Source organism: Notechis scutatus, chromosome Z (assembly GCF_049901735.1).
Source record: "Notechis scutatus isolate UNSWTSFEM ecotype Mainland chromosome Z, rNotScu1.2, whole genome shotgun sequence".
Classification (NCBI taxonomy): Eukaryota; Metazoa; Chordata; class Lepidosauria; order Squamata; family Elapidae; genus Notechis; species Notechis scutatus.
Window position 1 is genome coordinate 97,229,277 of NC_142025.1, and position 12,909 is coordinate 97,242,185.

A 12,909-nucleotide genomic window follows, 5' to 3' on the forward strand; every position below is an offset into this window, starting at 1 on the left:
CTAAGAATGTGTTAAATTTACATTTATTGACAAAGAAATAAAGGGAGACTAGTATAGATCTATACTAGTCTCCCTTTATTTCTTTGTCGGTAAATATAAATTTAATACAAAATAGTTTGCCGCGAAAGCGACTGCCTGCGAAGGCTCCTGGATTAGGGCTGAAAGATAAAAGGGAAGCAATATGCTCCTTCCCATATTTGGGTAGACCAGGTTGTCTTGGTGGAAGAAAAACACTTAATCCACTATGAATGTTAGTTACAAAGTGGATGGTTGTTGTTTCCATCCATTCACCCGCCCGCTTTGTAAGATTTATAGCGTTTATGAGCTGGAATTTTATTTATTTATTTATTTATTTATTTATTTATTTATTTTATTTATTTGATTTGCCAATTGTTTACAAGATAATAAGTATAAGTGTCTACATAGCTGTGAATACATGAAATGGTTACATATATGAAAAATAAAAGAATAAGAGAAACAATAGGACAGGGACGGTAGGCACGTTGGTGCGCTTATGCACGCCCCCTACAGACCTCTTAGGAAAGGGGTGAGGTCAATAGTAGACAGTCTAAGGTTAAAGTTTTTGGGGTTTGGGGAAGAAACTACAGAGTCAGGTAGAGTATTCCAGACATTGACCACTCTATTGCTGAAGTCGTATTTCTTGCAATCAAGTTTGGTGCGGTTTACTTTGAGTTTGTATCTATTGTGTGCTCTTGTGTTGTTATGGTTGAAGCTGAAGTATTCACTGACAGGTAGGACATTGCAATGTATGATTTTATATACCATGCTTAAATCAGACCGAAGACGGCGTAATTCAAGGTTTTCTAGTTCTAGAATTTCAAGTCTGGTGGCATAAGGTATTCTACAACGAGTAGAGGAGTGGAGAACTCTTCTTGTGAAATATTTCTGGACTTTCTCAATTGTGCTAATATCAGATACGTAATGTGGATTCCAGACTGATGAACTGTATTCGAGTATTGGTCTAGCAAATGTTTTGTATGCTCTGGTTAGTAGTGTGATATTACCAGAGAAAAAGCTACGTAGGATTAGGTTAACAACTCTTAATGCCTTTTTGGCTATGTAGTTGCAGTGGGCTCTAGCACTTAGATCATTAGAGGTTAGTATTCCAAGGTCCTTTACAGAGCTTGGGTCATCAACAAGTTCTTGATTATTCAGCTTGTATTTTATTTTCTGATTTTTTTTGCCAATATGTAAGACAGAGCATTTATTTGTTGAGATTTGAAGTTGCCATTTGTTTGACCATTCTGATACATAGTCAAGATCTTTTTGTAGGGTAGCAGTATTGTCTGTGGTATTGAACAGCTTTACGTCATCAGCGAAGAGAACGCAATTGCTCTTAATATGATCACAGAGGTCATTTATGTAGAGTATGAAGAGAGTTGGTCCTAGAACACTGCCTTGGGGGACACCACTATTGACAGGTACTGGATTTGATAGGACGCTCCCGATTTTGACCATTTGTTGTCTGTTTGACAGGAATGCTTCTATCCAGTTATTCAGTTGTCCAGAGATACCATAGGATTTTATTTTTAGGAGTAGTTTATCGTGTACCACTGAATCAAAGGCTTTACAGAAGTCTATGTAGATTGCGTCTATTGCTTTGCCCTGGTCGAGTTGTGTTGTCCATATGTTTTTGCAGTGTAAGAGTTGTAGATTACAGGATAGTTTTTTTTCTGAAACCAAATTGTTTATTGGAGAGTAGGTTATTTGTCTCTAAGTGGAGGATGATGGATTGGTTAATAATTGATTCCATGACTTTACACGTGACGCAGCATAAGGAGATTGGTCTGTAATTTTCAACTAGGCTTGGGTCTCCCTTTTTGAAGATGGGGATGACTGTGGCTTGTGACCATAGGTTAGGCAAGGAGCTGGTCCTGAAAGATTTTTCAAAGATTATGCTTAGAGGTTTGGCTATTGCAGTGGATAGCTTTCTTAAGAAGTAGGCACATATTCCATCCGGTCCAATAGATTGCGTAGTGATTTTTCAACATTGTCTTCTGTGAAATCGATATGTATTAGATCATTATTGTTATCTGTGGTACGGCTAGGAAATACTGGGCATGATCCATTGCTGTTTACAAATACTGAGCCGAAGAATGTGTTAAAGATGTTGGCTTTAATGGTGTCGTCGTTGCAGTCTTTACCATCAGGTCCTAACAAGGGAGGGATGGACCTTGAGTCTTTTAGTTTGTTGTTTACAAAATTGTAAAAAGCACGGGTGGAATTGGTGCTTAGAAGGTTTTCCTCTTGTTTAATGTGATAATTGATGCATTCGGTCTTTATCTGGTGGCATAAATTTTTGTATCGGTTTTTGAAATTGGCAACGTGACCAGTTTTGTTTTTATAAACTGTGGAACTCTTTTTAGTAAGAAGGAGAATTCCTTTGGGATTTGGACCTCAGGCGAGAAGACACCAGATTTGCCTTGAGCAGTGGTTCTTAAACATTTTGGTCTCAGGACCCCTTTACATTCTTAAAAAACAAAATAACAGAATAAGAGTTGGAAAGGACCTTGAAGGTGTTCTAGTCCAATTCTGTGCTCAGGCAGGAAACTCTATACCATTTCAGAAAATGGTTGTCCAATCTCTTCTTAAAAACTTCCAATGTTGGAGCATTTACAATTTCTGGAAACAAATTGTTCCACTGATTAATTGTTCTAACTGTTTAACTGATAAATTGTTCTAACTCAAAACAATTTGAAGAGTTTCGGTCTGTCTGGGTTACATCTACCAATACTTACTGTTTTAGAAATTAAAGCTGAAACATTTTAGAACATTTGATTTCATGCCTGCCCAAAAGGGTTTTTGAGGACTGCTGTCCTAGAGCTGTCAGATTTGAGCAAATATTGGTGGAATTTGAATCTGAGTTGAGGGGAAGAAGGAAAAAAAACTGACTAGCCTTGAACCACTGGCATGGAGAAAGCAGTTGATCTGCATTTATCTAGCAAGATTCCTGTCAATAGGCGAGTAGCAATAAACATACCATTCAGCTCCTTATGTTGTTTCTGATTCCTTGCACCTGACATACTGGGTTTCTTTGTTGCCCTCTTGTGGTCATCTGGATTTATTTATTTTTTACAGCAAGGCTTTATTGGCCCTCTAGACTTGTCCCATGTCAGACGGGATGACTGTTTTGAACCATCCTTCTTATTCATGTGCCTCCGCAGCTAAGAACCCAACATTTGGCACCCCAGTTCTACTCTCAAGTCAGCACTGAATATTTTGATTCCATGTAATGTATCCAAGATCGTGTATACAATTTGAAAGGTAAGTTAATCCTTCCTAATTGACAGAGTAATGATGGTCCATGGCCACCATCTAAATCTCACATACTCCCACAAATAACACCTCCATACCACCACCCCCAGTCCATAGCTAAGACAGTCTCCTGAAAATAGGTGTGCATTTTAATGTATGTCGAGACTGTGTATGTATGTGTGTGTGTATATATACATATATGTGGATATATATGTGTGTGTGTGTGTATGTGTGAGTGTGTCTGTGAGTGTATGTGTGTGTGACAGCTGCTTCTAACACTGCACTCTTCTATATAGACAGTGCTAATGTTATTCTTGGGATCTGTTGGAACCGCTCTGCCACTTAGGAGTCAAAGTTCTCCCATCACTGCTGGAACCACTTTGGCCTTTACTTTCCTGACATTGCTGGCAGATACATCCAAAACCTTACTATTTCACTTTTTTGGGGGGGAGGGAGGAAGAATCATAAAATACTTGAGTACAATATTTTTCTTGGCTAAATCTGATGAAAATTGTCAACCATCTGATATTTTACCTATCCTCAAAATAATTTTACTCTAGGGTTGGCAATCAGCTTTTTATTATTGAATAAAATAAGGCATTTTAAGCCAGAGAAATGGGACCATTTTATTCTCATGATCCCAATTCTGATCCTCTCTTGCTTAATGACCCACCAAAGAAGCTTCACCAATTTTACATCCTCCAGATAGGTTGGATTGTTCAGAAAGTATAAGTTGGGCTGTTCTGGCTAAAGATGACATCAACTTTTGTTCACACACCCAAGAAGACTGGCAATCCAGAATTAACTATAGCCAAAAGCTCTCCAGGCTTTTCAAACTCAAAGTAGGAATCCAACTGTATTGACTGCTTTCACATTATGTTGGGTTGCAGAAGTGAAAATTGTACCCAGGATACTAATACAATGGCTGGGTAGAAATAAAACTAATGGCAAAGCTCAACAACACAGCTGATCAGGGAAGAGGACTGGCTCTCAGTTACAGAAAATAAATCTAATGACTCTTGTTCCTAAGAGTGTTAGGGATGGAATCCCGCTGAGGAATATTCCCGTTTTAAAACAGAGGCAGGCATTAAATTTGATCTCCAAATAACATTAACAGCATGGCTTGATAAAAACCAACTATGGCTAGATTGATTAAATACAGATGTAAGAAAAGCAACAGCAAAGCAAACACCCTGCTCTGGTTGTAAGTTTCCCAAAGGCAGGTTACAAGGCGGATGCACAATTTAGATGGGCTACTGAATGCAGCATGGTTTATGTTTCAGTGTGTTGGGCAGACCATGTCACAGAATACACCGAATTAACACAACTGCTGAATTCCTATTTCCCTGGATGCATATTTATGATGATAGATCCGGGAACAAAGAATTTCTTTGAATGTTCTTCCCACCAGACTGCATTTTGCAAGCCTGGAGTGACTTTAGCTACCTCATGATCTCTTTGGTTGCCTAAAATCCCCCAAAAGCAGGATTGAGAGGAGATTTGACTAACCCTTCTCTTTCTGCTGAGTAATAGGAGAAAACAATAAAGTGCTAAGTAGTGGTTTCTTCCCCACCTCTCACACTTTCAAGGTAATTTCCTGCTTCTGCCTGTTTATTCCTAGATTACCTTGGCTATTCTAATAAAAGACTCAGGAACTAGAAGCTGGAAAACTCTATAGGCAAGTTTCTTCACTGGCACTGAGCTATATACTGTTTTCACTTAGAAAAAAATAATTACTCCGTGTCTTAGCCCAAGAAATAATAAGAGTTGCAAAGGCAAAAGACACGTTCACTTGATTGGATTTGTCTGCATCATACACTGCCTGTTAATAGTGTTTTAAATGAAGCACTGACAAATATATATATATTTCCCTGTTAGGATAGCCTGGTGTACTTCATGTATAACTGATGATAATCCCCAGAATTCATAAGAAATGTCTGGGAGCAACAACATTGTTATTTTCCTGCCTTGCAGCCTGCATAATACAATGTTATCTGGACGATCTCGTCCCTCTATCCACAGACTAATGACAGCTATTTGTGCTTTCCATATTTTTGTTTATAATGCACATTAAGGTTAGAAATTGGTGGATTTCCCCATGTTTGTTTCCTTCCCTTTCAACCCAGGAAAAAAAAAAATCCGACATCCATTTTCTTTAAAGTGGGCTGGAAGGAGAGGGCCAGGGATAAGTTTTGACAGATGGCCAGGCCAATGTGCTATTAAAATTTAGTCCTTGTAGCAACATTTTACATAGTGAGTTGGAGAGTCTTTTTTTCTACATGCGTTTAGTGGTATTCCAGTAGATTGAGAATTAGCTCAGAGAGCAATAAAAAGCGAGCTTTTCATTCCAGTGAAATGTCTCTTGAAGTTAGTGCTCAGGGACAGGAGGGAATGGATTATGTTTAAACTAGCCTAATAGTAGAGGTCATTGAACTGTGACATTAACCAAATGGTTTTGATGAAGCACCTTATACCCAAGGCAATTGGGTTTTTCCCTCCCTCCCTAGGGGAAAGCTATAATTTAACACCCAAACAACTAACAGTGTCTTTGTAGAAGAAAAAGAGACAGTGAGAACAATCAACCAATGGAACAGCTTGCCCTCGGAAGTTGTGGGAGCTTCATCACTTGAGACTTTCAAGAAGAGATTGGACTGCCATTTGTCAGAAATGGTGTAGGGTCTCCCGCTTGGGCGGGGGGTTGGACTAGATGACCTACAAGGTCCCTTCCAACTCTGATTATCTGTTATTTGTCTGTTAGAGCCTGGGCACAGAGTCAAGAGAGGAATTAGCCTGGAACCCTTATGTTTCCACAAGCCATCCAAACTCCCTTGAATTCCACTAACTAATATCTAGTACCAATTTAGTGCTGACCATTAAGACTAGATTCTTGTGCATAGCCATTAGCAATAAATCAGCTTAACTGGAACTAAAGTGTATCTTAGGGACAGATTGATGAAGAGGTAAGGCAACATCATGAAAACATGGCACAAAAAGAGAGGTTGCTGGGACATTTTCATTCCCTGGCTAGTTGCAAATGGAGAAAGGCTCAATGATCCATAGGCTCATTTCATTAATTCAAATATGCATGGCAGAAGATAATAAAAATAATTCATTCTCATTAATTCAACCAACCATAGTTTAACACAATGTTCAAACCCAGCCAGAGAGAGGATTAGCTATGATCACTTAGTGTTTTCATTTTGTAAATGCAACGACAGTCAGAGAACAAAATAACACTATAGTTTGGAATTGGACGGGACTATTTCCTCAAGGAGAAAAACTAAGAAGTGTTTTAAAATCATTCCCTACTCATTCTTTCCTACTGATGGACAGGTTCTCTGTACTGTTGAATGACTAGCAGCTGGTTGCACAGGTCAAACACAGAGTAAATAGAGATCAACTATGTTAGCTTTAATCTGTCTTTCTTTGAGTTTTTAACCTGTCAATCTTTTTAAAGGTTAAAATTCAGTTCAGAGACAAATGGAGGAGCTTTACTCTTATTCCTGCTACCTGGATAATTTGGTTTGCTTGAAGACAATGCAAACTTTTTCAGATAAAAAAAAATTAAAAGGAAAGTTTTCTTGTCCAGAGTTTCTTTCATCAGTTACATACCACTTAGATTTTCAAAACACAGAGATCCAATATAAAAAGAGAATCCTTTATTTGATTCAGTTCAAACGATTAATCAGCCAAAATACTTACCAAGGATGTAAAAAAAATACAAATTAGGAAGGAGTTTGGTTGTGAACATGCGTAAAAAAGAGGGGCAGTAGCCATTGATTTATGATTCTACAGGCACTTTGGGTTGCAAAGTAGGCTGAAAACAAAGCTAATAAATTGTTCGGACTCTTTTGTGCTGAATCAATCTTGACTTCTGTAAAAATCCCTGTAGTTTTCTTGGCAAGATTTCAGGTTTGCCATTGACTACTTTCTAGAGCTGACAGAGAGAGACTGGCCTAACATCACCCAGCTTTCTTCTTGTCTAAAGTGGGATTAGACCTCATAATCTGATTTCTAGTCTTAATCACTACATCAAACTGGATCTCACATTTAACAAAGCTCCTTTCAATGAAATACTTTTAGGATAGTTTGAAGAAATGAAGCTCTATGTGTGATGAGTCTAAACTTGACAATAAGGAATATTGACTAATTCACTGTTAAAAAAATACGCCAGTCCCCTTACTGAATCAATTTATACTACAAGATGTCACAAGCCGAGAAAAGGTGTGTTGTAGAGAAAATGGCTGTAGAAAAAATAGATGTGATTGATTTAAAAAGCAATGTATTAGCCTCCCATATGATGTGGGAAGAAAGAAATAATAAATTCAGTATTCCCAGAGATAGAAAATAATAGTATTTAGATCATATAAAAAACAACCACAGTCAGAAATGTATATGAATCAACACACACATACACACAAGGTATATTGAACCCTATTTTGAAATACAGATTTTCGGTCAAATGATCAACCAAATAACCTATGTTTTACATTTTTAACCTGTAAATAAAGCACTCAGAAAATTGTACAGTGGATAGTGGCAAAATTTAGAATGGGACAAATGTAGCAATAAATGGGAAAAAAATCTGGGTCTGTGTGTGTGTGTGTGTGTGTGTGTGTGTGTGTGCACCCAACAAAACCCTAGTTAGGAAAGAAAGTGTTTCCTCTCCTTCTCTTCTATTTCTGCTAGAAGCCAACAACAAAAATATAAATTACTAGATTTTCATTGGTGTGTAAAATATAGTCTTCTTGTTCCATTAGTGATACAACTGAAGCAAAAGCAAGGATCACAAAAATTAAATGTTTCTCCACATGCAACTTGCTTCCTTAATCTCCTCTCCAATATTCCAGGTTGCTTTCAACTTTCTCATTAGGGCTAAATTTCAGGCCTAAAAGCTAACTCTAATCTTAGAATCTAAATATTTTTCTCAGCCTCCCACCTCTGGCCTCTCAAAACCAAAAGGCAGATTTATTACTTATCCAGTTGAAATGAATTATCAATATTCCACAACTATTGTACCCTTTAAAGAACGCAAGCAATGGTGGGATTCAATTTTTTTTTACTACTGGTTCTGTGGGCGTGGCTTGTCAGCATGGCAGGGGAAGGATACTGTAAAATCTCCAGTCAGAAGTGGTAATTGCCGGTTCTCCAAACTACCCAAAATTTCTGCTACTGGTTCTCCAGAACTGGTCAGAACCTGCTGAATACCACCTCTGAATGCAAGGGATTGTTTTACCATAAGTATAATAAAATATTGACAACCAACACCTACTGTATTTTAAAATTCAGATTGGGGAAATGTTAGAGGTGGACATTCTCATCCACCCAGGTGATCTTCCCTGGTAATAAAGAAATTCATATGGAAATATTTTGTTTTCTTTAAAAACATGGACATTAATTTACGTGCATATTATACTAATAGTGTAATATGGTGATGGCAAGTCAACCGAAACCTCTGCAGTATTAAAACTTGGACACAAGATGGCATAATAATACAACAGTAATCTATTCCGTTTAGCCTTAGGTTTCTTAACTGTTGTAGAAAGCATCACTTCACTGATATTTTATACAGACCTTCTGTAATGTGAAGAAAAATTGTTCTATGTTTAAAGAGTGACCGAATATCTCCCACATTTTCTCCAGCTTATTTACACTCAGGATTTTTAAAAATTGAAGTCCAAAGTTAATGGAATTAGTTGAAGCTATTCAATCAGAAGAAAATCAATCTGCATAGACTGTCACATAACTGAATAATGTGCTCAGTTTATATAAAAACATTGTAGAAATTCTGTTTGTCTTTCTTTGGTTCCTCATACCAGGTTTGCCAAGTGGAGGAATCCTTTGTCCCCACCTCACTAGCTCAACTAGTTTTTCCAAATGATAGGATTTAATTTGATCTTTAATTTAAAAAAAAAAAGATGACAGATATAAAGCAGGCGTACAGTGTTACTTGGTTTCTTTGTTAGCACGACCAATTCTAGTTGGGCCAGTTTATTTGTCTGTTTGTTTTTGTTAAATTTCTACGCGGCCCATCTTGTCAACTCAAGGCGGTTTACAATCATTCAATAAAATTCCATATGAAACATGAAAAAATAAAGACCATAGGGCAGCTCACAGAACAGTGGTGTAACATGGACCCCCCCCAGGGCCCCCCAAGAACTGCCCTCATTCAATACGTGTGAAAGTTGCCAGAAAGTAATTCCCCATGAAGAATGTGTTACAGTAGTCCAACCATGAGACTACCAGGGCTTGAGTGAGTGTGTGCAGGGACTCCCAATCCAGGAAAGGCCACAACTGGCACACAACATGAAGTTGCTCAGAGATTCTCCCAGCCACCATCTGCCTCCTGCTCATCAAACAAGAGTCACAAGGCCAGGAAAACTCCCAAGTTGCACACTGGGTCTGTCTGATGTAGTGCAACCTGATCCAGAACGAAAGATGATAGTTTCAAAACCCCGAGCACCATGCACTCAAAGCCACTTGGGTTTTACCAGGGTTCAGTATGTTGTCTCCCATTCAGTCCCCACAAGGGGGCAATTAAAGCATCACTTGGTTCACCCAGAACCGAAATGTAAATTTACGTATGATCAGGGTATTGATGGTCCCTCACCCCATGGTGGCTTCATGTAGATGTTTAAAAGGAGTGGAGAAATTACCGAGCACTGCAACATGCCACAAAAGAGCAGCCGTGGACTGGACCTCTCACTTCCTACTGACACTGATTTCAACAGATCTTGGAGAAAAGAGGCAAACCAACTCAAAAAGTGTGCTACCCAGTTGCAAGATGAAGAAATTCAACACAGAAAACAAATAAGGGGTGGATTATGGATAGGTTGTTTAAATCATACAATGCTATCTTGGCAGGAAAACTAGGCTTGTGATTAGAACACTAGAAGAATAAATAATTCAGCAAGATTCACTTTTTGAAGCTGCTTCCTTTATTCTTAGTCCTTGGATTTCCAAAAAAAATTATCTTCCTTCAAATAATGTTGGTTTTGGATGGGCATCTCTATTGAAAAAAAAGAGAGCAATAAATAGACTGCAGTTTTCTATAAACTGCGATAGAAAACACTTGCCAAAATTGTATATATGCATCTCAGTATTAGGTTTGTGTTGTATATAGTGCATACAAGTTTTACTTTGCTCTACAGCAATATAATTGCATATTATTTTCCAGAAAAACCTGGAAAATTGTTGAAGAGCCAAGTATCAGAGGGAAAACAGAGAAAAAGTTATCCACAATAGATTTATCTCCCTTCAGTAGATAAAAGGTTCCTTGCGCCTGTTTACATTTCCAGCAATTAGGGTTTAAGTTAGGATACATTTTTGCAAGTCTTGTTGGGGCTAAATGCCAATGGTAAAACATCTTGTATTGGTTTTCTTTATATGCGACAGATTTTGTTAAAGTATAGTTTTTGTTCCACATTTTTTCCCAGTCTTCTAACTCAATATTGTATCCAAAATTTTCGGTTTTACTACTGCCTTCTCCATTGCTTGTCAGATGTCTGCTGTGAAGTGCACAAATGGTAATCATGACATGGGGAATTATAACCATCATAAATACCTGCCAGTTGCAAAGTGGTAAATGTTGATCACATGACTATAGAGATGGTGAACCATCGTAAACATGAGGATTGGTCAAAGTTACATTCTCAGTACCACTATAACTTTGAACTGTTGCTAACCTGGGCAGGCATTAAGCAAGATTTATCTGTACATTCCAAAGGTATATGCCTCTGGAAACACTGGGATGCATGAATGTTCTCAGTGCCTGGAATCTAAAAGAATTTCTTAGTTGTCAAAGCAAGCTTGTAGGAATGTTTCTAGATGTCCAAAAACCTTCCTTTCAAAGTGGAAAGGCAGACATCTTTGAGAAAATATGGCATACAACCATTACCTGGTTACACCACTACCATCAGAACATGAAGGGATGAAAGCACATGATAGTTGGGTAGGTTTGTATTCCATGTGCTTTACCGGAAATTTGACAGATACCTACACCAATTACAGTATGTCAGAAATGCCTTCAAAGTAGGAAGTAGGAAACCTGAGGCTATGTTAGATGCAGATCTCACTGGTGTGGAGGCACAGATAATGATAGGGAATGCTGGGAATTGTAGTCCAGCAATGTCTATTGCACCCAATATATCAGGCTGTCAGGTATTGAGTTGCCAGAAATCTCTTCTGCAAAAACAAGACAGAACACATACGGGATAATTTAAGTATTTTATTTCAAAATCCACTCCCCCACCAACCCTGTGAAACAGACACCCATAGGCCAAAAGGAACAAAAAAAAAATCAACCCACAATAGAATGAGATACAAACAAGGGCAAAATTCCATCCCATGGTTGACAAAATTTACCCCAAAAGGAGGGGAGAAATTGAGGCAAAATAGTTCAATACATCCATTTTCCAGACAGGACTCTGCAGCAGTTACAATGCTTCCAAATAAGGAACAAAATGTGCCTATTGATACAATATATACAGACAAGATCTATCAGAACCCAGTCCTTCCCCTTTCTTAAACATGTTTTAGAACACACCAAAGTGCATTTATTTTTATAAAGCATCTTTTTTCTTTTCCCCAAACCTAAGTTTTCTAAATTGTCTTGCAAGTCTGGATTCCATTTGTTATGCAATTCTGAAAATAAATTACAGCAATATTTTAATAAATTAAACACATGCATACAAAAAAGGCAAATTGGATCAAAACAGAATCAGGAAACATCGTACAATGCAGTGAAATTGTACTTTGTGAAATGAACTTCGTTGGGTGTCATAAGCAAGATTTTGAGTCACACTGAACTTGAGTGCATATATGGTCAGCTTTTTGTGTGTTGTGGCTGAGGCATACATATTAAATTTTGTGTTTTAAATCAGTTCACAGATTTGTGTTGGCAGTTTTATGAGCACTTTTATTTTAGGTCATAAAAAACTGTAACGATTGGTCCCTGTAATTGACATTATTACATGACCTGTTTTTGAATGAATGTCATACAACCTTATTAACTATAATGCACTCTAATATCCATAGATCCCAGAGACTATTTGTAAAATGTTTATTGTCTCCAAATAAAATGAATGACATAGAACTTATATTAGTGAATCTGCAACATCTATACTCCATTTATTTATTAGATCAGCCCCCTCTAAGTTGGGGCCTCCTAGGAGATTACTATCATCCCCAAATGGAATAATTTGGAATGGAATGAACTCAAGCTGATCTAATCAGGAAAGGCTGAATTAGGTCCTAAATCACTTCCAAATGGAATTAGTTAATCAATAGTTACCAGCCAAGAGCACTGATAAACCTGGGTCTTTGTGTATTCCAACTATTATATAAGTATTTAATAAACTATAAGAATGGAGTAAATTCATTGCAGATGTGAAGCTAAATAAAGCAGTTTCAGTTTGAAATCTGCAAAAAAAATAAAATCATGTATCTTGTAATCTAACTCCCAGAAGTAGGTCCTTACTTCATTTTAGTAAGGAGAGAAAATTACTTCATTGGCCAGAAACATAATATGAAGGGCAGTTGGTATCTGGGATTTATAAATAGGGATCACCCCTAATACTAAGCCATAATGTGGATTCTTTCCATTTCAGCTTAGCATCTTAGGGAGGCCAAGAA